The sequence below is a fragment of the Lepisma saccharinum genome, chromosome 2 (genome assembly GCF_977018435.1).
Source record: "Lepisma saccharinum chromosome 2, izLepSacc3.1, whole genome shotgun sequence".
Classification (NCBI taxonomy): Eukaryota; Metazoa; Arthropoda; class Insecta; order Zygentoma; family Lepismatidae; genus Lepisma; species Lepisma saccharinum.
The window spans coordinates 197,234,378-197,262,258 of NC_139230.1; the positions used below are offsets into that span (position 1 = coordinate 197,234,378).

At 39.4% G+C, this 27,881-nt stretch overlaps 1 protein-coding gene across 2 annotated transcripts in view; it reads right to left on the reverse strand.

The window, feature by feature from the left end:
* The window catches only part of PlexB (plexin B), a 498,951-nt gene that overhangs the window by 244,300 nt on the left and 226,770 nt on the right, over nt 1-27,881 (reverse strand). The window contains exon 1 of one of the 2 annotated variants that reach the window (XM_083117846.1): nt 23,129-23,513. The exons of the other annotated variant lie outside the window; for it this stretch is intronic. The gene's annotated coding sequence lies outside the window, so the exon portion shown is untranslated. Of the gene's footprint in view, nt 1-23,128; nt 23,514-27,881 lie in introns of those variants that run through there. 2 annotated transcript variants of the gene reach the window in all.

Genomic DNA, 27,881 nt, shown 5'->3' on the forward strand with positions numbered 1-27,881 from the left:
CGAACGAAACGCTACTCGGTCAGGTAACCGTAAGCTGGCTGTTCCTGGAATTCGGACGAAACGCTACTCGGTCAGGTAACCGTAAGCTGGCTGTTCCTGGAATTCGGACGAAACGCTACTCGGTCAGGTAACCGTAAGCTGGCTGTTCCTGGAATTCGGACGAAACGCTACTCGGTCAGGTAACCGTAAGCTGGCTGTTCCTGGAATTCGGACGAAACGCTACTCGGTCAGGTAACCGTAAGCTGGCTGTTCCTGGAATTCGGATGAAACGCTACTCGGTCAGGTAACCGTAAGCTGGCTGTTCCTGGAATTCGGACGAAACGCTACTCTGTCAGGTAACCGTAAGCTGCCTGTTCCTGGAATTCGGATGAAACGCTACTCGGTCAGGTAACCGTAAGCTGCCTGTTCCTGGAATTCGGACGAAACGCTACTCTGTCAGGTAACGGTAAGCTGCCTGTTCCTGGAATTCGGATGAAACGCTACTCGGTCAGGTAACCGTAAGCTGACTGTTCCTGGAATTCGAACGAAACGCTACTCGGTCAGGTAACCGTAAGCTGGCTGTTCCTGGAATTCGGACGAAACGCTACTCGGTCAGGTAACCGTAAGCTGGCTGTTCCTGGAATTCGGACGAAACGCTACTCGGTCAGGTAACCGTAAGCTGCCTGTTCCTGGAATTCGGACGAAACGCTACTCGGTCAGGTAACCGTAAGCTGCCTGTTCCTGGAATTCGGACGAAACGCTACTCGGTCAGGTAACCGTAAGCTGCCTGTTCCTGGAATTCGAACGAAACGCAAATCGGACGAAACGCTACGCCACGGTCAATATCATTCACGCCCGCTCTAATAAAGACGAATTTTATTATTATTATTATTATTATTAAAGGCAAACTTCATAAATTTATGGGAAAGAATTGTACATATAGGCAATGCGGTGCTGATCATTCCATACATCTACAACTACTTCAAGTATTTTCTCTACAGCTGGTGTGTTATACACAAGAAATAACTCTGTGGTATTCTTAAACCAGAAGGTTTATTGCAGCAGCAACACAAGGTTTCTATCTATCTCTATCCTGGATACTAGCAATTCAACGTTGAAAATCCGTACCAATTTATTTTAGGTCTATCTCAACATTACCTGTTCATCTGCATTTTTGCCTTGGCCTCTTTAAAGGATTCCGACTTACGAGCACAATCTTTTAAAGCCTCAAACATATTTTGATGATCAGATTTGTGAAATTTTGGCACTAGTGATAGGCAGTCTGACAGTGGCACTTCAATAACGGAATAACACAAGTTGAAAACTACGCCTTTAGCTCTTCACGGCTGCCAGAATTTCTTGTCATATAGAAACGTTTTGTCACCTTGTCGTGTTAAAATCAAAGCTCCAAATAGAAAACAGGCAAGAAAGATGAGAATTCTACCATTGAGGAAGAAGGCAGAAACGGTGGCTCTGACGTGGAAGACTTGATATGTCACCAAGATATATTCTCTTTTCAGGGCCGCCAAGGGAGCACATTTCGCACATTTTCAAGTTTACAACATAATGTTACACGAAGTTTACAAGGACGTGTTTAGGGGTGGGAGTCTAAGATAATGAAAATATGCTTGATTAGCATTTGTTGTACAGTTAAGGTTTATTTATTTCCGGTTATCGATGGTTATTACTGAAAGGCAAGGATTAGATTAGAATCATACGACTCTGAATGACACTACCAAGGAAGATTTATGCAGACTACTAATTAGTAATTATGATAATATGCATAAAATATTAATCAGAATCTAACATCTTTTCCATGTTATTCGATATAAATATTGATTTCTACATCTCTTTTTGACAATAATTTTATTGCCTGGACAGTTGTTTTTATACATATTTTGGCAATCTGAACTACATAGTTACACACGTAAGCTAGATAACGAATACGTCATGTTATATCTCTATTCTTATACCGCGTTTTTACCTATTCATGTAATAATATCAATACAATATTAATTTACATATTATTACATAATTTTACGGGGTGTAAGGGGTGACCCTTCCATGTAGTACGCGCTGGACTGCATTTTACAGACTAACAAGGCTCTGGCGTCTGGACATACGACCAGTATAACCCTCTGTAGGACTGTGTATGTGTTGTCCTGTGTTTTGTCCTTATGTGTGCTGAGTGTTCCTATACAGCCTCAGCTTTTAACCTAGGTAAGATTGATTGAGTTGTTGTTTGAAGTCAACTTTATGCACAATAAGGCTAATCGAGCTTGGACCTACAGTTTAAAGTGGGATTCGAACCACTATGTGCCTCCACCAGGAATCGAACCCGGGACCCCTTGATTACAAGGCGACGATGATACCGCTGCGCCGCCAGGTAAGAATATTTTCGTTCTCCGACATTAGAGTTATGTTATATTAGTATTTTTTTTGTTATGGTAAAGGGCTGGACCCCGTATAATGTGACGGGTGCAAAATAGCCTAAGTGCTTACGCTCCCAAAATGTCCAATTCAATCAATCAATTACATGATGTTACATAATACTTAATTACATAGCATTAATTTACATATTATTATTAAATATAAATTATATTAACGTGTTAATTTATATTATTATTATTTCTGAGACACTTTAGTTTGGTTTGAGTTGGATCATTAAGTCCATTTTATGCACAGTAAGGCTAATCGGGACTGAACCTACGGTATAAAGTGGGATCCGAACCACTGTGCCATGTGACTCCACTGAGACACTTGGCTCGGAATATATATATATACACACACACACGCATATATATGTGTGTGTGTGTGTGTATGTATATATACATAAATATGTATTTCTAGACACGTGCCTGGAAGTTTATTAAATGTATTACTTTAATTTCATTGCAAGCATTGGAATCTTAAGTGCCTCAGCTAAGTTCCACACCCAACTAATTAGGGATTGCATTAGAAGCTAAGATCCCAAGCTGTTTGTTGTCTGTGAAAAACTACTCTAGCCGTAAGAGAAGAACGGCTGGGACGGGGTAATTTCGTAAAGAAATGGTTCCATAGAAGAGGTTGCGCTGATGCTAGTCATATACTATCCATTTAACAGCTAGAAACAGACGACGTAAAGTTCAGGAGAGGGTGAGGTCGGGTTGGTTCAGGGATCTGCATACACTCACGACACTCACCGAGTTCCCGGATCCTCTTCTCCCTCTCTTTGTTTCCCTGCGTTCCCAGGAGTCGCACATAAAATCAACGCCATTCCAACTCTCCTAACCCAAATTACCTACTCGCGTTAACAGCATTTTCCAATTAGGGAATCCACTGCGATAGTTGTCGAGTTTTGACTTTCCACGTGAGGGCCCGGGCACTACGGAAAAATATTATTCATCATAACCGGAAGAGTTCGCTAGAAAAACAAGGAATTCTCAAACTCTTGCTGGTTTTACCACGTTACCTCGTTTTGTGGGGTTTGCGTAGAACATTTTTTTTTTCCGCGAGTCGTGAATTTGACGAGGAACTAATTGCACTCGTGCGAGGGTTAATGCGTAGCAATAACAAACAGTCTCCTAATACTAACCCAATTTGTAACTTATAAAAAAAGCACATGGAGGAAGACATTGAACTCTCGGTTGGCATACTAACCAATTAAGACTACATCATCGTTATAGATAGACAACTGGATTGCACAATTAAGGCTCCCCGATGGCGTAGTGCTACGTCGTCGCCTTATAATCATGGGATTCCGCGTTCGATACCCAGTGTAGGCACATTGTACCATGGTTCGAATAGCACTTAAAACTGGGGATCCAGTTCTGATTAGTCTATCTGTACAGAATGTGGACTTAAAACAACAATTCACACTTTTCAGTTGCACTATTAATAGATTTTATTATTTCACACATAGTTGCAACGAAACACTCAAATGTTTAACTAAATCATTTCTTTCTTTCTTTCTATTTCAATTATTTTACGTCACTGTTATACTTCTTGGGTTAATCATGGCGATGAGGATGAATGATTAACTACATGATGGGACAAACAAGGTGATATATCCATGCCATACCCAGGTTTCGAACATGGGATCTCGTAGTCCTACAAAGCTACGCTGAGCATTCCCCCGCAGAGCATGAAAATTAATGGATTTGTAAACAAATATAACCGCTATGTACGTTCCATCATTACCTATACATGTTATTAAAAATTCACTAAAATGTGTATTGGTAAGGCATTTAAAATTTGGATATTATGATCCACAAATAAACACTCGAAAATATGATTGGAAATGCAGGTATACATAAAAGGACTGGCCAATTATTCTCGAACCACTTTTGATATTACTTAAACATCTAATTTCGCTTTTTACATCATTTCGTGTTAATTTCTAACAGTTTTACGTTATTACCACACGTGCCCATAGTTATACGTTTACCATCATTATTTGTTTAACGATTTGGCCTGTTCCATAATTTAGTCAATCGTTTTAAAATAACAGTGTTTTTCAATTATACTATTTACGTAATGGGTTATTGGAAAATTCATTGAGTAGCGAGGACTGCAGACTTCATTTTGAAATGCAATAAACTGTAAACTCCATTGCATTCTCGCCCAACCACGACTCCTGTTTTAGTTAATCACGAGCGTGTGCGTTAATGTGTAGTTAGAATGGAAGTTATAGAACTGAATGACGGGAAAAATGTAGATAATTCACAGCCTTAAACTGGCATTAGAAATAAACGCAATTCCATAAAACTAGACACAGCCGGTCTCTGAGCTGTTGATGTAGTGGGAAGCATAATGTGCCACGAGGACAGAGGTTCCGGGATCGACTCGTTTTCATAAAGCCTTCCTTTTTCGATATCCGTTGCTATTATTCAAAATATCTAAAAATAAATCATGTAAACCCCATAAACACAATTGTTTCTTTCATATACTAACTACACTAGTCTAATTTGTATTAGTTATAATACTAGTGTTGTCTGCAAAATCCAAAGACCACCTTGGTGGTAGACTCGTGATCTTACAACGGAAGGTTACAGGTTCGAATCCTTGCCTGCTCTTTTCTTTATGACTGCCCCATCATCAATTCATCAATTGCATGTGACTTCATAAAAATCGATTAATTTTTCATTTTCAAATACTGTTTTTTTTTTTAAACAGGAAACGGAAGTACCAAAATAATTTCAAAAGCAGTATTTCCTAGGGAATAGACTGTGGCAGTGGCAGCGATTAGGAGGGGCAAGAGGGCACTTTTTGCACTTTTTGGCCCTCACTATGGCGTATTAATACTAAGTCTTGTTTACGAAGAGAAAGTAAGCTTTCCTTTCCTCCCAGTTTCGGCACCCAATCGCCGCCTCCGGATTGTGGCGCATCAGTAGGCAAATTTTTCTAGGACTGCATATTGACAAGAATCACTGCTTCATGCGCATGCGCAGCTGTTACAAAATCAACCCCACTTACAACATACATAAATAGCTTCTTGCTCTTTCTTCGTCACATGATTTTGACATCGCATCGCTGTTATCATTCTGGCGATCTATGAAGCATTCAAGTAATAACCGCTCGGAGAAAACAACATTATCGATCCCAGTACCTTGCTTTTAAAGGACATTTTCCGACATCCAGCAAACAGACATTACGAAGTTACCGCTTGCGAAACATGAAACCCAGGCGTTGTTAGTGAATTACGTGTCACAAAGGCGGAAAGCTTATAATTTTACGAGATATCTCTAACCTGTAACCATCTTATTTAGTAAAGTTATGGCAGAAAATATGAAGACTGCAGTTATCTCCGCGAAATGCATTGACACAAAGGGATTTGAGTCCACGTTATGCACAGATAGGCTAATCGGGACTAGACCTACAATTTTAAGTCGGATCCGAACCACGATGTGACTCCACCGGGCTTCGAACCCGTGACCCCTTTATTAGAAGGCGACATACGTTGCCACTACGCCATCGGGTAGACCCGATAGAGAGTAGAGTTAACACAAGAATAGTCGTAAAATAGACGATTTTTTGTCTTGTTCGTGGTATTATATTTAAAGTATTTAAAAACTTTATAAAGCAGGATAACGCAAGTGCGTTTACAAAACAATGCTCTCACAAGAGCCTCACCATATATTTGTGTGGCCACTTTACTTTAGGGTGTCCATAACACGGTAAAAATAAACTATTAATATTAGCAATTATTATATTATTTTACATTTGTAACGAAATTTCCGGGATTGCGTCCTGGCCGGGCAGGGAGCTTTATTGGATCCTTTTCCTTCATCAGTTCACCATTCATCCTGATCGTAATGATTAGCCGAATGTGGCAGAAAAGCAAATACAAATAAATTCAAATGCAACGTAAAATGTGAAACTGTTTTTTTTTTTTTAGTAGTTCACTATTATCTTATTTGCAGTTTGCCACTAGCGCCCGTTATATGTATGAACTTTTGTATTTGTATTGTTATTTTAAGTTGCTCTTGTGCCAATTTAGCATAACCGTGACGACAATGACGGATGATGGTTAGATTAAATTGAAGAACGGGCGTTTACAAAGGAGCATACATGCCCAAGCTGGGGCTGGAACTAAGAACATTCTGTGGTGAGATCGTTAGTGTATATGTGTGGGTGCAATCATGAAGTGTGCTGTAAGGTACTTTTTAATAATTGACGCCGAAACAAAAAGAGTTTGGTCTCAAATTAAATCTTTAAAAGGCCACTGTGGACAATAATAGACGAAAAGTGACATATCCATACAGAAACCAGAGATCGAAAATCGAAAGAGAAAATAATGGTCTTTGAAGTTTTCGGATAGTTGCGGCATCATATCCCATGAGAGCACCTACAAGATTTTCCTGAAGTTTTCCTCAATCCCTGAAGGTCAATGTCAGACTCTATTCGATTCCTTTGGATCTGCATTCACCCATTCAGTATTCACAGTTGTAGTTTACCAAGAACCAGAAATACGCGACTTTAAAAAATCCTCAATAATAGTAATCCAAATAAAATAAATAAGTCTGGCCAGCAATATACCTAAGAAAGGGAACATACCTGATAACTGAGTGCAAACTTTTGTTCGTTATGTGTTTTAAAAGCGCGTGCATGTGGGGCACTCCAGCTGCTATCTGGTCAATTACCTTAGGAGCAAATACTTCTGGATAATTGCCGTGGAGAGACTCCGAGCTATCACGCAAAGACTTTCAGACATTTATTCATCACGCTAAAGTTGAAGAGACAGAGTGAGGAAAAATATGCGGGCGTTAACAAAAATTACTTTTAGTATGTTTGTATGTGAGTACACATGTACTTCCCATCTCTCAAAACTTAGTCAAAGTTTGTTGTTAGTTCACTTTAAGCTCGGATAGACTAATTTGCCGACCTCCGTGGCGGAGTGGTTGGAATCCCGGCCTTGGCATGGGTGCCTTTGTGAGTGTCCCTTCATCAATTTCATCGTATCATGACTCATCGTCGCGATCAGCCATAATGGAAGAAAATCGACGCTAAATAACAAAAATAGCAAACGTAATGTCTATCCACGTTAAATACTCTCTTGATGCTAGGAAAGAGTCTGCAATTGTACTACAATCAGGAAGAAATTGGCGTTGTTGTTTATCTGTCAAAATGGAGTATAAATTATACGATTTTTAGATTTTGATTTATTTTATTTACTTCGCTTTTCTGCCACTTTTGGCTAATCGCAAAGATGAGGATGAGTGATGATATGATGAAACAGATGAAGGGAAACTCACAAAGGACACCCATGTCCAGGTCGGGATTCGAACCCGTGACCCCTTGTGTCGTAGCGCACTGTGCTAACCACTCCGCCATGGAGGCCGACACAACTTTTAGGGAGTGTTTTTATGATTCCATAAGTATCTTGAACCCATTACAAATACATTAGCGCTCTTGAAATAACTTGACAACTGAAGAGAGTCAAACTACAAACTTATTTAGTTGCAGATCGAGAGAAACCTTACCCCTACACACGCGTAATGTGCCTTCATGTCACAATGCTAAATACAAGAGATTGAAAATCCCTTGTATGATACTATTATGTAGATACCAAGGCTCCAATGGATATGGAGGTAATTGCAAAGTATTTTGCCCGAGGTCTGAATCCACAAACACCTATCGTTACTCATGCAGAATAATACAGTGACGTTCCCCGTTCGTAAATGAAATAGTGGCCAGTAGCCGAAATGCAACATACGCTAAACCCCATTATACAACCTCATACTCCGTGACAGTAATAACTCTAATGGCGGACAGCTAATATGACGTGAAAATAACAACAGATAACACCACCGTCACTGCCAGCGACTAATCGCCAGGGCTGCCAACACACAACGTACATCACTGCCATCTAACTATTAATCCGAGTATTGTTTTTCACTCTTGTTGCCAATCATACCATATTATTTATTCCAATGTGGGCTTCCAAGTGTCGAGTGGAGCGGCCTCTCGTTGACTCACCCATATCAGCTAACAAGCACCAACTAATTAGTTTGTGTTCGTTTAAAACTACCGTTAATCGAGTTTCAACAGATGTCCGCGGCCAGAGGTCACTTTCCAATTCAGCTGCCTTAATTACACATTTCAGATGACGCGCAATGCTGTAATCACTAAACTTGTATCTACTGCAATTCATCTTAACCCTTTAGAGATTATGATAAAATAGTACCTCATATATTTATGGAAATACTTCCGTAGAATTTAATTCATAAAACAAACATAATTTTACAGCCCCTAAAGCAACGTTAACACATTTAAAATTATTTCGTAGATTGAAAGTGTATTATTTTCGTCATCATCACCATCATAAGCTTAGGCGCAATTTACCCGAACTAAAAGACCACCTCCAATATCTACAAATCTCTGGATATATGTATACATACATGGGTATATCTTATTAAAATTTTATATAAAAGGTTTTACACCCTTTGTATTATATTTTATTTGTACACATTTTCAGCCTGTTTCATAAATTACATGAACGTCCTTTTGAAGGCTTCATTTTTGTGATTTAAAGTGTTTATTGTTCATAATGTTTCTTGGCGCAATATTAGAAGATTTTTTTTCCTCTCCCAGTTTCGAGTTATTATAAAAGATTTACAGCAATACAAGTTATTAGTGGATATATATTTCTATGTTATATTTTAATTTCATCCTTTAATTAAAGTTATAATTGATCTGCGGCAACCGTACAATTTAGAATGTCATTCACATTTAGAAAAATGTAGCTCTGTCAAAATTCACTTCGTTTCCTACACGATTAGTTTCTTTCTATTTCTATAATTTTCCGTTCATTTTCTACGTATGAATGACGAAGTGATAACACTGATGATGGGGCAAACAAAATGACACATCCGATTCGAACGTGAGACCTTTGGCGTCGTGGACATGGGAGTTGTAAGAAATAATTCTTGGGTTAGGCAATTGATAAAACTTGAATAGTAGTAATAACAATAATAATTATCATGGCTGTTATTGTTATTATACACTAATAACTGCTTTAAACAAATCCAAATTTATTATTTATTAATCTTCGGGAAGACTCTTCTACTCGATCTACCAGATGAGTGAATATCCAGCCCAACTCCCTTTTATTACTTCTTTACATTTCATACAGTTATTGAACTGAAATGAATTGTTATTTTATTTTTATATTAAGTTTTACACAACTCGTTCAAGGAAAATCTTCAAAGTTAGAGGGAAATTTTAGTCGTAAAGTTTATGCTGTGTGGTTTGTCACATAAAACTAATTTATAGAATTCTGAATACTCTGAAATCATTTATTCTTTGGATTAAATGCTAGAATACTATTAAAGAAAAAAGACGCAACTTGTTTCCTGCATTTTTCGATCTAACGCAGTATTTACTTTGTTATTCTCTTCTAATACTTAATAACTTAATAATATTAACAATAAATATAAAAACCTTTCTGATTTTTTTTTGTACTTGAAATAAACTATGTCAATTTTCAGGGGGAGTCGACGGCCTCTCGACGTCCATGGTCGTGGAGCATTACGCTAACCACTCTGCCACGAGAATTCACTCAGCATCTTGTGATTATTTGACATGCTATTATGTAAATATAGGTTGAAATAATACATCTATAATATTTTAGTTCCAACTCAAAAAAAGAAAAGCAACATCGACAGCTTTATGTGAAATTCAAAACTGATTTGGAGTTATGAAGATGTAGAGCGAAGTAAAAAAATCCAGAATTGGAAACACTAGCTGACAACGGTGGTATGGTCCAGCTATGCCGAAAGTTGGAAGGCCAAACAGAGAAACGTGACTCGGATTGTGTTGGAAAAGAAGTGAAGTTCGAGACAGTGTATACAGAGGGCTGGACCCCTAACAGCGTCTTTCCTGTTAGGGCCCGAGTCTGGAATTCCTCACAGTTCAGACTTAATATGGTAATTTCGTTCTTCGTTTTATATAAGAGCCAAAGGCATATATATGGTTTTATAGCTTCAAAGACCCATAGCATACAAGACGTACCGGTAAAAGAAAGTTACCCACTTATAACTTAGTCATTGTTGACATTTACATTTAGTAAGGAAGCGATATCAAGAAGTGATGAGCGGGAAATCCAAAATGACAAACCATACTACTGGTTTTCTCAGAAACCGTGAATTGATAAGTTTTGTATAGCATTTGTTATAATAATAATTCTTATTATAATACGTAATTCCATTTTCGTCTTGGACTTCCAACAGGTCACTAGGTGTCTCCCAACAAGTATCCTGTAAGTCTTTCTATCCTCTTCCATGTCCTGCCCACCGAAGATTTCTTGATATCATTTTTCAAATAATATCAAGGATAAATAGAGAGTATGCAGTTCAGTATTATGTAACCTTCATCTCTTGTTGCATCTGTAATATAAAAATCATAACCTGTGGCATTACAGCCCTGGAAATCTGCCGACTGCCAGTCTTCCTCCCACAAACCTACCTAGAGGTGTGAAAATCTTCAACCTGTAATGGGGTGACGTGGGGTCAGCACGTCGAACACTCAGCCCAGTGGCGTGCCCAGGGGGGGGGGGTTGGTGAGGGTTATAACCCCTTTTGGTTCAGTATTTCTAAAAAAAATAATGTCAAAGGCAGGAAAATATAGCAAAATGAGGACTGACTACTTAAAAAATGTCACATAACCCCTCCCTTTCAAAGATCCTTGGCACGCCACTTTCAGTCGTTATAGGAGATTTAACAGACCGGGTAACGCTACTCATTCCTAGCTCCCCAATTTCCTCACGATGGTGGGTTGCCACCGGTCCTATACACAGGCCGAACACCCACAGACTGAACCCAGGCGGACTCGAACCCATGCCGTCGGAGTCCAAAGCACCGCACGGCCACGGAGGAGGACTTGTTGCATCTGTCTTGGGTGAAAATCTCTTTTGCTTCCACACCTCCTAATGTTTCCTGTAAGGAGACACATCCATGCAAAGTTACAGAAAAATTATTTGACAAAACATATTTTTTCACTTCTCAATTTAGTATTAAAAAAACTATAAAATCCTATAGGTAGCAACTAAACATGTCATTGAAGATCATCATGCATGGTAAACATTACAGTGAAAAACGTTTCAACTCTGAAAGTCTTTTCCTCGGATTCTTCGAGCATAAACATGCGTAGGTCATCTTCCGTATGCATGTAACTCTAATGAAAAATGTCCTCTTGCTTATGTCCAGAAATGGCATGAACAGATGTCTTGAAATATTATTAAAAGGATTCGAACATTAAACCACACTCGGTTTACCCATATACGATGTGATATATATTTCTCTACATATATTCTAGTTGTACGAATACGCCTTGTACAGTTTAGACAAATTATTGTTTTACTCCTGGCATTCTAACCCTCGTCTGTCACATTCCCCCCAAGAAGCATGTGGCGGCATATCTTTGTGTTAGGTTTGTTGCACATGCAATCCACACATCGAGCCTTTTCACCACTGTGTGTTTAGGGAACTGCAGTGGGTTCTGGGTTGTGTCTTCCATTTTCATGCAGGCTGTCAAACACGAGATCTGCTTTCGCCTTGAAAGGTCTTCAAGATAGCACGTTTCTTTCCTAATGTAGGTTATGGACAGGAAATACAAAACCAAATCCCTTCTTGCACCCGACTGAGTTTTCGAAAAAGAAGATTCTTTTAAGCGGATCTACGTTGTTTCCCTTGGAAATATATATACTAATTATACATTGATTATCACTTATACCACAATCATCAGTGGGGCAAGAACAGGATAGAGGATAAAGTACCCCCTAAATCCTTTGATCCGAATTGCACCCTTGTGCACCCTCAAATAATATCACAGACCTAATATTTTGCTGTTCAAAGAATCTCAGTTTTAGTAGCTAAAGGAATTCACACCACCATTGAAGCCTAGAATTGTACATGCTTTTAAAACCTGTTAAACACTAGCTTGGAAAAAGCCATAACATTTGTAAAAAGTTCAAAATTCTTTTGTGAATATTGCTTCTTTATTGGCAGTACAAAGTTATGCAACTTTTAATTTACAAGTGGAGAGCTATGTGGGCAGTTCTTAAATAGAATGACCCACGCTTATATTATACATGCATATGGAGATTGAACTTTGTACCTCTCAAATCGAAAACCTTCCTAGACCACAGATTTTCATGTTACTTAATATTAGAAGACATGCTCTGTAGCAAAGAGTTTGTTTAGTCCATTCTACACTCAGAATGAGCACTGAACCTAAAGTTTAAAGTGGGATCCGAACCGCGATGCAGTGTGCCTCGTCAGGGAATCGAACCCGGGACGCCTTGATTACAAGGTTACCACAACGTCCTCGGGGAAGATCACATGAATAGCACCAGACCGAAACGAGTGCAGAAGCAATATTGCACATTATCAAAGCAGTCATCCATTGACAAGAATTCACCTAACTCTCTCATACCAATTTAACAAAATTCACACGGTATCCACGGGACTATTTCAGTCCTGGAAACGGGCAAACTCCTAAGACCTCTCTCCCCAACTATAGAATGCCAAACGCGTTAAATTCCATTTGAACCGTCCAAATCATTATCCCCTTAATGCAAGTTTAATTCAATGTTATAGGGTAAGGGGTAAGGACACTTTCTCGAGTAGAAGGGTAAACCGATCCAATCACAGCTGAATTCTAAACAGCTGAGTGTCGTAATGTGTAGAGACAGATGTATCTCCGGGGCAAGGCATCCGTGACTACTGGTGAAGCAAACAAAGGTACATTGCTATTAAGCTAGTCAACTGTAGTGACTACAGGTCAGTGGTGTTTCTTATTTCTCTCTGCAAATGGAGAGTGTGTACATTTAAGTTAGACCATGTGTGTTTAGTGTTTTCTTTTCGTACATTTTCGTAATTACATTAATTTTTTGCAATATTGATCACTTCATCTAGCCAGATCAAACCTGAAGTGACATTAATCATTGGTAAAGGATCTAAGTGCTAAATTGTATGAGTTCGATTTAATCCCATTTTAGGCTTAGGCAGGCTAATCGGGACCGGACCTACAGTTTAAAGTCTAATCAGAACCACTGTGCCATGGGCCTCCACCGGGGATCGATCCCGGTTCTCCTTACCTACAAGGCGTCAGCGTTACCACTACTCCATCGGGGAGGCCGCAAGTGCTAGATTATACAAATCTTATGATGTGTGTATTGTTTTCAAGATGAATCTTATAGGACTTTCACATCGCGCTACGACGCCAGGAGTAACGGGTTCGAATCCTGGCCTGGTCACGGATGTTTGTGCGTGTCCATTCATCAATTTCACCATGTCATCACTCATCCCCATCTTCGCAAATTAGCCAAAAGTGGCACAAAAAGCGAAGTAAAATAAATCAAATAAAAAAATATATAGGGCTTTCATGATAGCTTAGTGGTTAAAATGTCGATTTGGAATGAAGGGGTACCTGGGTTAGACTTCTTGGACCAATTGGATTTCTATTTCTAATTTCTGTTCCAATTAGCCTCTGTGAGTAAAACCTTTAACAAAATAGAGGTGTTCGATTCGATGGTATATGACTGGCAAGCATGTTAAAATGTTATTCCAATCGTTTTACCAAATTCATTAAACTCATGTAAAGCTATTTGGGTGATGAGCAGAATGTTGGGGGCAGACAGTTCGTGGAGGGGCTGTTTCCACAATTATTGTACTTTCTCCTGTGGCGACGCCGCTATGTGCGATACACATAACAAGATACGGACTCAGAAATTCAGAGGCGCAACCACGATTTTTTGTCTGGGGTGGGGTGGGGGCAAGTACCAGGATAAACGTGCCAATAATAATAATAATAACAATAATGGCATTATCATTATTACTAGTGGTAGTATCAAAGATTTGAAATATTTTTTCAACATCGTCAATTTCACATTAGCTAATAATGGAAAACAAGCAAACAAACTGTATTTTTGAATGGCAGAAAATGAATGGTAAATGCATTACGAACATAATTATTTTTGCACATATATAACATGTATAACTTTCATATACAACATATGTTTTACACATATGCAATATGGAGCGACACATAATAAGAAAATGCATATGCAACATGGTAACACTAAGTTGTGTACGTATTCAAAGTTTATACAACACACATTATTTAAATACATCACATTACAGAAAACAATTTAGATCTTTTAGATCCAATTTTTGTAATTGAAAACAATATTGATTTAATTTGGCACAAATAAATGTAATTTCACTGGACGCCATGGCATTCTCTCTTTTACAACGTTTTTCTTTTCATTTAGATAGCTCGGCATCCATGGCCGACTCCCGCCGCCCCCTAGCTACGTCTCTGAACTTGACGAGATTGAGAAAGGAAGGTATTGCGAGGGAAGCGAGCAAGATAATTTTACGAAATGTATTTTTATTTGCAAATCATTTGAAATCAAAGGGCTAATTGCTCCTCTGTGCCAACCCTGCAGGTGTCCTTGGCCGTCAATGTTTGCCCCCCTTGCACCCCCTAGCATTGACTTCCCCCTCTGCCCTACCTGTGGTTGCGCCACTGCAGAAATTTCGAGTCTTCACACGACTCGAAAGTTTCAAGTTGTGTCACATAGATGGCACTGAACCCTTGTAACTTTTCAAACGTTATTAATTTGATTGTTGTGGAACACCTTTCTGAAAAAAGACTTTGGAAAAGATAAGAATAATAAGTGTTACATACATACATGCTTGTAATTAAATACACTTAAAAGGTGGTTTAAGCGCATAGAAAAGAGGGGAAAAACTCCAGACGAAACTTTAAGAAGGGATTTAAAAGTAACAAATGCGAAGTGGTAAACAATTACATTTGATGTTACAATGGATTTGTTGCTCTTAACGCGATACTATTTAAATACATTGTATAAACAAGGGTGCGTATCCGCTGAAAACAAAACATTTATCCTTCAAAGTTACAAAGCTACCTCAGGTAAAAGAAATGAATATTTATTTGTGTTCATACTCTCGCACATGTCATCCAATTTATCCTCCTCGCGGAAGAAAAGCGACTTTATACAATGTAATATGACACTGTGTTATTGTTTTTAATATAAATTTTACAAATATTCCTCTTTTGTAATAATAATAAAAACAAGTTTGTTTTAAATTAGTGTCCACAGGCAGAAATACTTAAGCTCTTTAAAATATATGGGGAAGCAAGCAACTGGAAGAAAAAAAGGTAATATTCTTCACGATCGCTTCACTTCCCTGGCATTTTTTTCATAGAATGTTAGGTTTAGTACCTGAGAGTTATGTGAATTACACAATTCTTATGTTCATGGACTTGCACTTAAGGGAGATTTCAGACCGAAGCGACAAGCGACGAGCGACTCATGTCACTCGGGAACGAGCCAATCGACAGCAACGTTTCACAGAGTAGCGGCATGGCAGGCCGCACAAGCTTGCGTTCGATTGGTGAAATACTAAAGCGACACGTGTCGCTAGTCGCTTCGGTGTGAAATCTTCCTAAGAGTTTATTCATGAGATTCCTTGGTCGTACTGTAGTCCGGTATATTCTATACTAACTACCATGCTTTGTCTCTATCGATCACGGACCTTGGAGTGGAAGTTAGACGCCTATCCGCCTAGGCCTATGCTGGTTTCCAAACATGTCACGTCTTAATTAATGGAACCATTGGTGTCGTTAATTGCTATACGACTTTCCTTCAAAAGACAAAGCAAGATAGTATCGATGCACTAATCACAAGAAACTTCGAATGACACTCTGCACTATACTTCCAAGACAAAACGCTGTTGGTGGTACCGGGTAAGTCACCCTCCGTTTTCCGTGCTGTTGAAATTAGCCATCTTTATTTAGCATGGTGCTGGGCATATTTACAGAAGCTTGGGAGGTGAAACAGGACAGGAAATCCCGTATTTGTAGCGAAAAATGAAAGTAGAGGGGGAAGTGTCGGTTCGTCAACATCAGCCTAACCGCTGGGAAAAGGGTGGAATGGAGATTTTTCACTTTGACAACGCAGGTTTCATGGACAGTGAAAGGAGGGTGGGTAGAAGTCAGGTCGGGAGGCCCAAATGTAAACAATTCCTAACATTTTTGCCTCGGCGGTTCTTAACAATGAAATCGATCTTTCCTACACTGCAACGTTCGTTAGCTTCCGTGGAAAATAAAATCAAACCATATTTTGAATCCTGAAACTTCTCCATTTACAAGTCATTTTGGGCTATATTAATCCATGGTGTTGACAAAATGTTTGTCACCTATACACTGTTAGATATGCATGGTGTTCCCATCCGTACACACACAACGAAGCTATTTCTTTAAAAGTTGGTATGTTTTTAGCTGAAATAACAATACTCAGATTGCAACCATTGATTGATTATCTTCATATGCAGATGATGTAGACTTACTGGGGGATGATGTAAATACAATTAAGAATAATGTTAAAGTTTTTTTTTAAAAAACAGCTAAAGAGATATGTTTGGAAGTTAGCAAAGAGAAAATTAAAAATATGCTTTCAGGTAGAAACCAAGTGTTAGGTAATAATCAAAATCTAATTATTGATAACATCTCGTTGGAACCAGTTTCAAAATTCAAGTACTTAGCAGTAATACTAACAAATGAAAATGATATTAAAGAGGAAATAAAAAGCAGGCTTAATTCAGGAAATGCATGTTACTTTTCTCTTCATAAACTTTTATCTTCTCGTATAATATCTAAGAAACTAAAAGTTAAAGTATACAAAACAGTAATCTTGCCTGAATAGTATTATTTGGATGCGTAACTTGGTCCCTTACATTAAAAGAGGAACATAAATTAAGAGTGTTTGAAAATAAAATCCTTAGGAAAATATTTGGACTTAAAAGAGATGAAGAGACAGGTGAGTGGAGAAGGTTACATAATATAGAACTACATAATTTTCATTCATGTCCGATATTATTAGAATGATTAACAGTAAATCAAGAAGACTTAGGTGGACAGGCCATGTGGCACGAATAGGAGAGGAAAGAGGAGTTTACAGGATTCTTGTTGGGAAGCCTGATGGTAAGAGACCAATAGGAAAGCCAAGACGAAGATGGAGAGATAACGTTGAGATGGATCTAAAGGAAATAGGTATAGGGATGGAAAAGAGTGGATAGATCTTCCTCAGGATTGGGACAGATGGAAGGTCTGTCTTGATGCAGCCATAAACCTTCTGGTTAAAGAAGGCTAGAGATTTAGTTAGTTAGTTGATTGATTTTATATATCTGACTCTCCAGGCGCTTGGAAACACATTGCACAGCGGTTCGGATCACACTTTAAACTGTAAATCCAGTCCCGATTAGCTTCCCTGTGCATAAAGTGCACTTAGACTGAACCAACCAACATAATAAGAACTTACGCCAACGTGAACATGAGGCGAACAGGGGTGCCTCCCCATAAGATAGTCTGGCTGTGCCAGGTGCTACAACAGGACGCCGAATGATAACCAATATACCTAGGTAACACACAAGTGGGGATTCCATGGCGTGAGGCCAAGGCACTTGTTACTTCAGCCCGTTGAACTTCAAGCTGTTTTAATACTGAATCCCTCCAGGAACCACCTGCCGGCTCCCAGGCTGCCTCTTGCACCGCGAAACCCGGTAACAATTAAAATCACACAGGGGTGGATCCTTTTTTATTTTTGTTCTTTTTGGCAACCGCTGTTGGAAACTCGGCTCCAAATAACTGGAAATGAGATTTTAGCGAGGACAGTGTAAACTTGATACATATTTGGTTTCGTACATTGAGTTGTTAGAGATCTTCAAATTTTGCGGACATTTTGTGTTTAAGTCCACTTTATCCCCAGATAGGTTAATCGGGAATGGACCTACAGTTTAAAGAGGGTCCCGAACCACTATGTGCCTCCTCCAGTATCGAACCCGTGACCCCTTACTTTGCAGAAATTTTGATACAAAATGAGAACACACACACGTACTTTCCACCCACATAACATACACTACATTTATACATACAATGCAGTGCATCCATGTAAATAAATTCAAATAACAAATTGCATTTTTTAAGTGTTAAAATGTAAACGTAACAACTCGTCTTAAACTGATACACACTATCTTGTCTCGAATTTCAACTTCTTGTCCTCATTTCCAAGACTGACTCCCGAACTCGAACCCAGTCTCAGAGACTTCATATATCAATTCAGAATTGCAAAAACTAACGTATTAGTCTGTACGGATGCGAATATATGAAGGGTCACTCACAAGGAAGACCCGTGCCCGTGCCGAGATTCGAACACAGCAACCCTAGCGGAGTAGCGCGCTGTGTTAACCACTCCGCCAAGGAGATCGGCGTTTGTGTTTTCTCATCAAGTCTATTGTTAATAGAGTTTCCACTAGCAAACAATGAAGACTGACACTTCTATTGGACACAGGGCCGTATTTATACATGTAGAGGCCCGGAATCCCCGTGAGGTTCTCTATATGCAATTTCAGTTATGACTTTTGGGACAAGAATTGGCAGATGGCTAGGTCCTTTTTTTAAAATACATTTCAAATATCTCAGTTTTTCTGGTCCTTTTACAAAGCAATTTTTCCCCAGTGGAGGTCCTGGACGGTAGCCGCCTCAATCTCCACTACATGTACAGTCATGGACAGTTCTGGGTTGTAAGGATTCTGTTGAAAGTCAATGGGACTTTTACAACCCAGAAGTGTCCGTGACTGTAAATAGGGGAGAGTCGTACAGTACCGGCCGTCCTACAGTATCGGCCAATTGCTAGTTCGAACATTTGACGCTACATAGCAGTAGTTCACGGGAGTAGTAGGGAAGGGTGTGTATTCGTGTGCGCTATAGTTCGGGATCACCCGTTTTCACGCAGTATTGTGAGAGCTGTGCCTGTGTTACTGTGAAGAGTCAAGTCGCTGCGTGAGAGAAGTTATTTCTAGAACCCTGATATTCATGTTCGAGGTAAGTGTTTGATTTTATTGTCAGGTTCAGTTTATCGGCATTCTATAATGATACGAAAACCTGTAAATAGTTTTGCAAATTGATTATAAACAACGGAACTTTTGTTACCACCTAATGATCGTACAGTATCGGCCAGCAAAATGTCGTCCAGTATCGGCCACACAGAATTTCGTACGCACCTGCTACAGTCCTGCTTGCTTCTGTTTTCAGAGTAAGATGGCAGACGAGGAGGGCAACAAAAGAGGTAAAATGGACTGAAGAGGCCATGAAAGCGGCGGTAAATGAGGTAACGACAAACAAAATGACAGCAAGACAAGCAGCTAGTATATTTTGTTTACCAAGAAGCACGTTAGGAGATAGATTGAGAGCAATTCAACGTGGTATGGATGTGGACCTGACACCTAGATGGGCTGATTTAAGAAGACGTTTGATGACGAGATGGAAAAACAATTACTTTCGTATATGAAAGACTTGGACAATAAGTTTATGCCCCTCAGTAAATAAGAAGACAAAGAAGACAGCACAATGCAGAATTTGTCTAGAGTCATTTGAGGAAGATTGGGTTCAGTGTACCGAATGTGGAGTTTGGCACATGTTGAATGCGTATACCAAGAAAATATTTTGTATTTTTGTGACTATTGTAAAAAATGTGATTTCTACTCCGATTTAACGGACTTTATTTCCACATTTGTTAACTACCACACCTTTGTACACATAGTTTACAGTTTCTTCATAAAACTGAAGCATTTATCAATAGTTACCACCACCTAAAATTAAAATATTCACTGGCCGATACTGGACGACAATTTTTCCACTCATTGAAAATTCAGCTTTTTGTTTTTTATTGTAGTTCTGAAAACATTTCAGAGAAATTAAACCCGTGTTCCTTGAAGTATGCATTGAGGTATCATATTACTATGTTCAATCAGACTATCTCCTAATCCTTTATCAGTTATAATCAATAAGCTTAAGGTGGCCGGTACTGTACGACTCTCCCCTATACATTGCTTTCTTTTCTAGGAAGAAAGGTTTCGGTACTCTTCAACTTGGATCAGGAAAAATTGTCTACTTCTCCTTCTAGCTTTTGTTCGACCCTTTCTCAGTTTTAGTACCTACTTGTATTCATTCGTGTTTACTTCCTCTCTTCTTCATCATTAATTTTTCTGTTTTCTCTCTCATTCTCTGTCACTCTTTTCTTCTTTCTCTCTTATCGATATTCTGCTATTTCTCTCCCCCTTTCAGCCTGTTTTCTTTTATATTTCTCTTTTCTTTCTCTCACGCTTTTACATTTTCTTTTCTCTCATCTTCTCTCTGGCTTATCTATTTCTTTCTCTCGTCATTCTGATATCTCTATTTCTATCAGATGGTCTAATAGGGACTGGATCTACAGTTTAAAGTGAAATCCGAAGCATCGTGCAATATGCCTCCACCGGGGATCGAACCTGGGACATCTTGATTGCAAGGTGACAGTGTTATCACCATCGAGGGTGTCACCATGGAATAAGGGCGTGACGCATTGTGAAATGAACGATCCATGTGATACAGCCACGGACCCTTGGAAGACAATGGGACCGTTACAACCCAGAAGTGTTCGTGACTGTACAACTCCCGCAAAATGAACAGATATTCAAGACTGACTACATGTACTTTTCCTCATTTTAACCATTCATTTTCAATTTTAACTTGACTATTTATGAATATATTTTTGTTTATTTTAAATGTTTTTAGTTCAATGTCTTAAACTCTTATGTATTATTATTACATAATGTAAAGTAGGGATGGCTAAGTGGAACAAATGGATTGTGCCTTAACTTCGCCATCCAAAACAATAAATGAATAAGTACCGCTATAGTTCATAGACTGCAAACTTTCACCGCCTTTGTTCCTTACGATAACACAGGTTTTCGGGTTTAAATGTTTTAATGAGATGCAAATTTGAGTTAGTTGGGACAATTAGTACTGTCTAGACACACAATCGTATCTTCTACCCGTCGCTGAAGTCCAATCAATAGCTTTAAAAATAAAACAGAAAATAAAACACATGCAATTACGAACATGTGTCAAAAGTGAAAATCAAAGTTGTATGAGCAAGGTTGATCGTAAACGAAGTATTGCGAGGTATTCAATTATAACGCCATTGCCAATAACTTTGATTATCTAGCCAATAACATTTGAAAAATGAGTGCATCAATTGTGCTTTCTTCATTTTCATCTGATTTTTTATATTGTAGTGACTCAATCCATCTTCAGCATCTATTACATGGGACAACGATCATTATTTACTGAATAATAACGAGCCTGTTTTATTATTTTTAATATACGTATTCTAATAGGCACACCGAAAGGAATTATGAGGTCAGAATGAAAGAATCCCACCTTTGGACTCAGTTTCGCTGAAGAAAATAGGCCCATATAATAATTTCCCTTCATTTTTCTAACCTTAGTGTTTTTGCAGCAGTTGACCCCCTCCCCCCTCAAAAACAATAACTTTCTGGGTGCATTTATGTGCATTTTCCTGTTTTGAGAAGCCAGAGTGATAGTTTACATATATCTTATATTTTTAAAAGAAATGCTATATTCAGTGAGACTTGTGTATGCCACGTCTAAGGGAGGCCAGATCTACATATTTTAAAGTGACCCTGGTTGATTTTTGAGTATCCATTAAGAACATGTGACTATGTGGCGTAAAGTGATCGAAAGAATGTATATGCTATATTTCCTAATATTATGTTTCAAAATTTCACGTAATGTTTTATAATCACCCATACTGTCATCTGCTTTTCACTGAAAGAAACAAAACCCATAAGTTCAATTTGTACTGCAAGTCTGCATCGACTCGCCAGTATACTATCATATGTGAATGTCATATCAATGTTTTTCCTGTACCTTTAAAGATACTGGGTAAAGGAATTAGGGTGGCCGTGACAAGTTCTAACTTTCCAACATGTAAATTATTTAAAGAAATAGGGACCTCCCTGTGCTATAAAAGCATAGCATAAAGCCCATGCTGGATCGCAGTCGTATATAGAGATGGTGTTGTTAGCACCGTGCTGAGATTATCCCGTCAACAAGATTTAACGATAAGTTATTGTCGACGTTTGTTTAAGTTTTATTCCCATGTACTTACAGTTTAAAGTGGAATCCGAACCACTGTGCAATGTGCCTCCACCGGAGATCAATTGATTGATTTGGTTAATTTTACTTCGCTTTTCTGCCACTTTTAGCTAATCGCGAAGATGAGTATGAGTCATGATATGATGGGCACAAATAACGCCCAGGCCGGGATTCGAAACCGGGACCCCTGGCGTCGTAGCGCGCTGTGCTAACTACTACACCACGGAGGTCGGCCCACCGGGGATTGAATCCGGAACTCCTTGATTACATGTCGACAATTTCACCACTACGCTTACAGGGAGGCAGGCCATCAATGATAGGTCGAGTGTTCCCAGAACCCTAAGCACAACACACGGAACACTTGTGGATCGAACCCATGTCCTCCTTGTAGCCAAACACCATACTGATTGGAAAAAATAATTCCAGAGTACAAAACTTAAGATTTCCCACCTAGAAAGCAAATGACATTGAAATAAAACGGTCGCACTGATGATTTAGCCTCAACATGCTATGTCTATATGTCATGGTACAACGTCATAAATGTGTCGAACTATAAACAGTGTTCTCGTCAGTCGTGTTGTTATGCACTACACAATAATATATACACATGGCAAAAGTATCATGCACACAACATTGGCAAACTTACATTAAATGTCGCCTTGCTTTCGCACGGAACTTCGAACCACTACACTTTTCCTCTATTTATCTGTCATTCTTGTAAACAGTTACACGTAATACGTTCGCACTTTTCACCAAAAAAAACTTCCATGTACCAACAAATGTGCGTTTGTTAAATGTGGTTACTGTCAACCCTATAAAAAGTTTCTATATCACTGAATAATGCCAAAGAAAGACCGCTCGTTCATCCCTTCGCGTTTCAACATAACACCCCACGGTTTCCGGACAGTCTCCACACTTCTTGCTGTATCGCGCCCGATTCTGACACTAGCAGATCAGGCACCGACTTCGTTACAAACCGAGTCCAGCCGAACGCATCCGTCGACTAGCCGAGTATGCATGTGGACATTCGAACGTCCTGCATGTTTTGGCCCTCTGGTTAAACCAGACTTCAGCGCCACGAGTGGCACAACCTCCAATTAGTCTCCAAGTGATGGACGAACACGTACTGCCCCTTGCACGACGTTGCCAAATTTTGATGTTCGGAGAGGAAAGTAGAATAAACAACGTAACAAGGAGTGTGATCTAAATGCTTCCATAGAAGACAAGGGTGGAAATGTTGACCGTTGAAACGCGAGGCAGCTTTAAGCATTATGGTTGGTTTTGTTATTTGCACCATAATGTAGCGATGATGATGAACGTACGGTGCGATGCGTAAATATTACCAGGTGAATTGTGATATTTTTTTTCACCCCTTGCGCCTTACATGTTTGTAACAAAAACAAACTATTGATACTCTGCATCTTGTTGGTATTTTGTTTCGATTCTTGTGTCTCCTCAGCAGTGGCGTGCCCCGAACATTCGAAAGGGTGGGGAGAGGTGGTTATGTGTACTTATGTGTACTGTTTTATGTGTTCATTTTGCCATTTTTTCCCTGCCTTTCACGTTCTTTTTTACTAATACTGAACCAAAGGGGGAGTTTATGGCCTCCACTACCCACCCCCTTGGGCACGCCACTGCTTGAGTGACGTAGTGGTAACACTGTCCCCTTGTAGTCAAGTGGTCCCGGGTTCGATCCCCGGTGTAGGCACATAGCAGAGTGGTTCATATCCCACTTTCAACTGTAGGTCCAATCATGATTAGCGCATCTGAGCATAATGTGGATCTTTCAGACCGAAGCGACACGCGACTCTTGTCACTTAGAAACCCAACCTGCAGAAATGAATGCAACCTTTCGTACGGAGATGACACAAGCTGAACGTGCTGCTCGTATTGGGCGATTTTTCAATATCGTGAATCGCGTCGCCTCGCTCTGGTAGCACATGCTTTTCTACAGACTTGTTTACAGTCCTCGTCACCAGGACGATTTTTGCCATCGCTCTCACCTCTTCTTCGCGATTAGCCTAAAGACACAAATACACTACTCAATTTGCTAGCATGGCTGTAACGTCCATTGCATTCAGTACAATTTGTTATGAGGTAATTTCTCTTTCTGCTCGATGTTCCGTGTGTCACTAATTTTACTGACAGATACGAAAATAACATCTGTGCTAACCAGTCAATTATCATTTTAATTAGCCTATTAATTAATTCTAGGAAAGGAAAATGTAGTACAGTTCAAACATAAAATTGATGAGCTGTGTTGTATATTTATAGTGCACCCACACGTTTTCAGTGTATCATTACATCTCAGATCAGATATTAGGAATTTGATTTGTGATGTTTGTTCACGAGTTTAATTGCTTTGTAATACAAACGAGTAAAATTTTTCAGATTTTGTTATGAAATACGAAACGTCATCTCTGACGAGGCTCGGTGAGAAATTAAATAAAAATTGTGAATTTTTTTCTATGGACTTTATGGAACAAGACGCAAATTTTGCCCTTTATATGCATTTTCTTACATACATATGTGTGTGTGTGTGTGTGTGTGTATGTATGTATGTATGTATCGATACAGTGTAGTGTATATCAAGGTGTTTGACTCATCGTTCATCCTCATCGACGCGGTTAATTCAAGAGGGAGGAACGCGACGTGGAACAACCAAAAAGGAAATGCAGAAACAACTATAATCAAAATAGTTCACTTCTAAATTGTGCACATGCATATCGGATTGCCACTGTTAAAAGCAATTCAACAAATAATTTTCCACAACGAGGACCTTACACCCTGTTCAGAATTTGTACGTTTTTCTTTTTGTTTTCTTGTTTTTAATTCCAGCCTCCGTAAAGCTTAGAGAGTACTTTTTGATCACGACTATCGCAAAAACTAATGGGCAGAAAATATTACACTTTTGCTTGAACACCAATAAAGCATTCGATTTGCAATGAATTGTTGGAAATTTTCAATAACTTCAACTGAATACAATGCTGTCAGGGTCAGTGATGCTTCGATCATCTAAACCAGCTTCATAGACAAGCAGGGATTGTGGACCGACGTGTTGATCTGGAGCAAAATACTTGTGCTGAGAAAACTTTTCAACCTTCTCCTTTTCATACTATGACGTGTTTTGTCCTTTCCCCGTGAACACGTTCTGTTTGTTTATATGTCGAACACTGAACTTATATGTATTACCTTGAAAATGTAAGATTTCTTGAAACAACATTTGGCCACGGTCCATTTTATTCTCATTGATGTAAACGTTGAGCAATGCCTCAGAATTTTCATGAACCTCTGGCTACCGTAAGATTCTTTGAGCAGTCCCTGAGAATTTCCATGAAGCTATAGCCACCGTAGGATTCCTTGAGCAGTCTATGAAAATTTTTGATGAAGCTCTGGTCACCGTAGGATTCTATGGGCAGTCCCTGAGATTTTCATGAATCTCTGGTCACTGTAGGATTGTTTGGGTAGTCCCTGAGAATTTGCATGAAGCTCTGGCCACCGTAAGATTATTTGGGCAGTCTCTGAGATTTGCATGAATCGCTTATCACTGTAGGATTATTTGGGTAGTCCCTGAGAATTGTTCATGAAGCTATGGCCACCGTAAGATTATTTGAGCAGTCTGAGAATTTTCATGAAGCTCTGGCCGCCGTAGGATTCTTTGAGCAGTCTCTGAGAATTTCCATGAAGCTATAGCCACCGTAGGATTCCTTGAGCAGTCTATGAACTCTGGTCACCGTAGGATTCTATGGGCAGTCCCTGAGGTTTGCATGAATCTCTGATCACTGTAGGATTATTTGGGTAGTCCCTGAGAATTTGCATGAAGCTCTGGCCACCGTAAGATTATTTGGGCAGTCTCTGAGATTTGCATGAATCTCTTATCACTGTAGGATTATTTGGGTAGTCCCTGAGAATTGTTCATGAAGCTATGGCCACCGTAAGATTATTTGAGCAGTCTGAGAATTTTCATGAAGCTCTGGCCGCCGTAGGATTCTTTGAGCAGTCTCTGAGAATTTCCATGAAGCTATAGCCACCGTAGGATTTCTTGAGCAGTCTATGAACTCTGGTCACCGTAGGATTCTATGGGCAGTCCCTGAGATTTGCATGAATCTCTGATCACTGTAGGATTATTTGGGTAGTCCCTGAGAATTTGTATGAAGCTCTGGCCACCGTAAGATTATTTGGGCAGTCTCTGAGATTTGCATGAATCTCTTATCACTGTAGGATTATTTGGGTAGTGCCTGAGAATTTGCATGAAGCTATGGCCACCGTAAGATTATTTGAGCAGTCTTTGGAACTTTCATGAAGCTCTGGCCGCCGTAGGATTCTTTGAGCAGTCTCTGAGAATCTTCACGAAGCTCTGCCCATAGTAAGACTCTTCGTAATATGAGGCGAGGAACTCTAGAGAAAACGAAGATTCAAAGGGCAGCGAAGAAAATAGCAGAAAACAGTTTTCCCTCGCGTTCACACCTCCTAAACAATTCTGAAAATATTTCCGAAAACTTAAGCAGAGGAGGAAAAGGAACGTAAAGAACCGAAGAAAGATAAGAGGCGAGAATCGGTTACTGCAATTGTCTCTAAGAAGACAAAAAAAGAAAGAGAGTGGAAAAAACGAACGAAACAATTCCCAATCACAGCTACATCTAGCCGTTAAAGAGGCATAAAATTGAATTAGCACCCAAACAAGAAGCGATAAGAAACGTAATTTCAGTGTCGGAAATGACGCTCCTTTTGCTTCACTGAACTGAAAAGTATTCGGTCTCTCTCAGGGTTGTATTATTAAACCATAAAAGGAATCTGTACTGGTCTGGAAATTAGATCGGGCCGATTTACCGCCTCCATGCATACGAGGAGAAGGGGGATGGTCCATGCAAGACCTCTCACCACCCTTCCTTCATTACATCGACCCCATTTCCCTTTTCATCTGTACACGTCCTTTCCGAAGTCTTAGCATGCCTTTCAGGCGACGGTTTCATGACCCGATTAAAGCCTATACTCACGGTTCGATGCTTGGTCGAGGCAAAAGGAAATAAAAACTCAACTGCTGCAACAGTTTTATGTCGTGTATGGTGGGACACGACTTTTAACGGCACTTTTCTTGTGTCTTAAGAAGTTTTAAAAAAATATTTCATAGTACAGAGTGTAACGTATGCTTGCCGAAACAAAACGTTTAAACAGGCCTTAACATGGCAGCACGGTCACTTTTAAATTTTATCTTTGTGTTTCACTGGCAGCTAAAAAAGAAATGAAAAGAAAATAAAGTTCCCACGAAGGATCATTAGGGGTGGAGGTGAGGCTGTACACATTCTCGATCTCGGCCATAGTGGAAGTGATGTGATCAGCATCTCGTTCCAGCCGCTGTTAATGAGAAACTAGTCAACCAGAGCAGTTTTATGCATGGA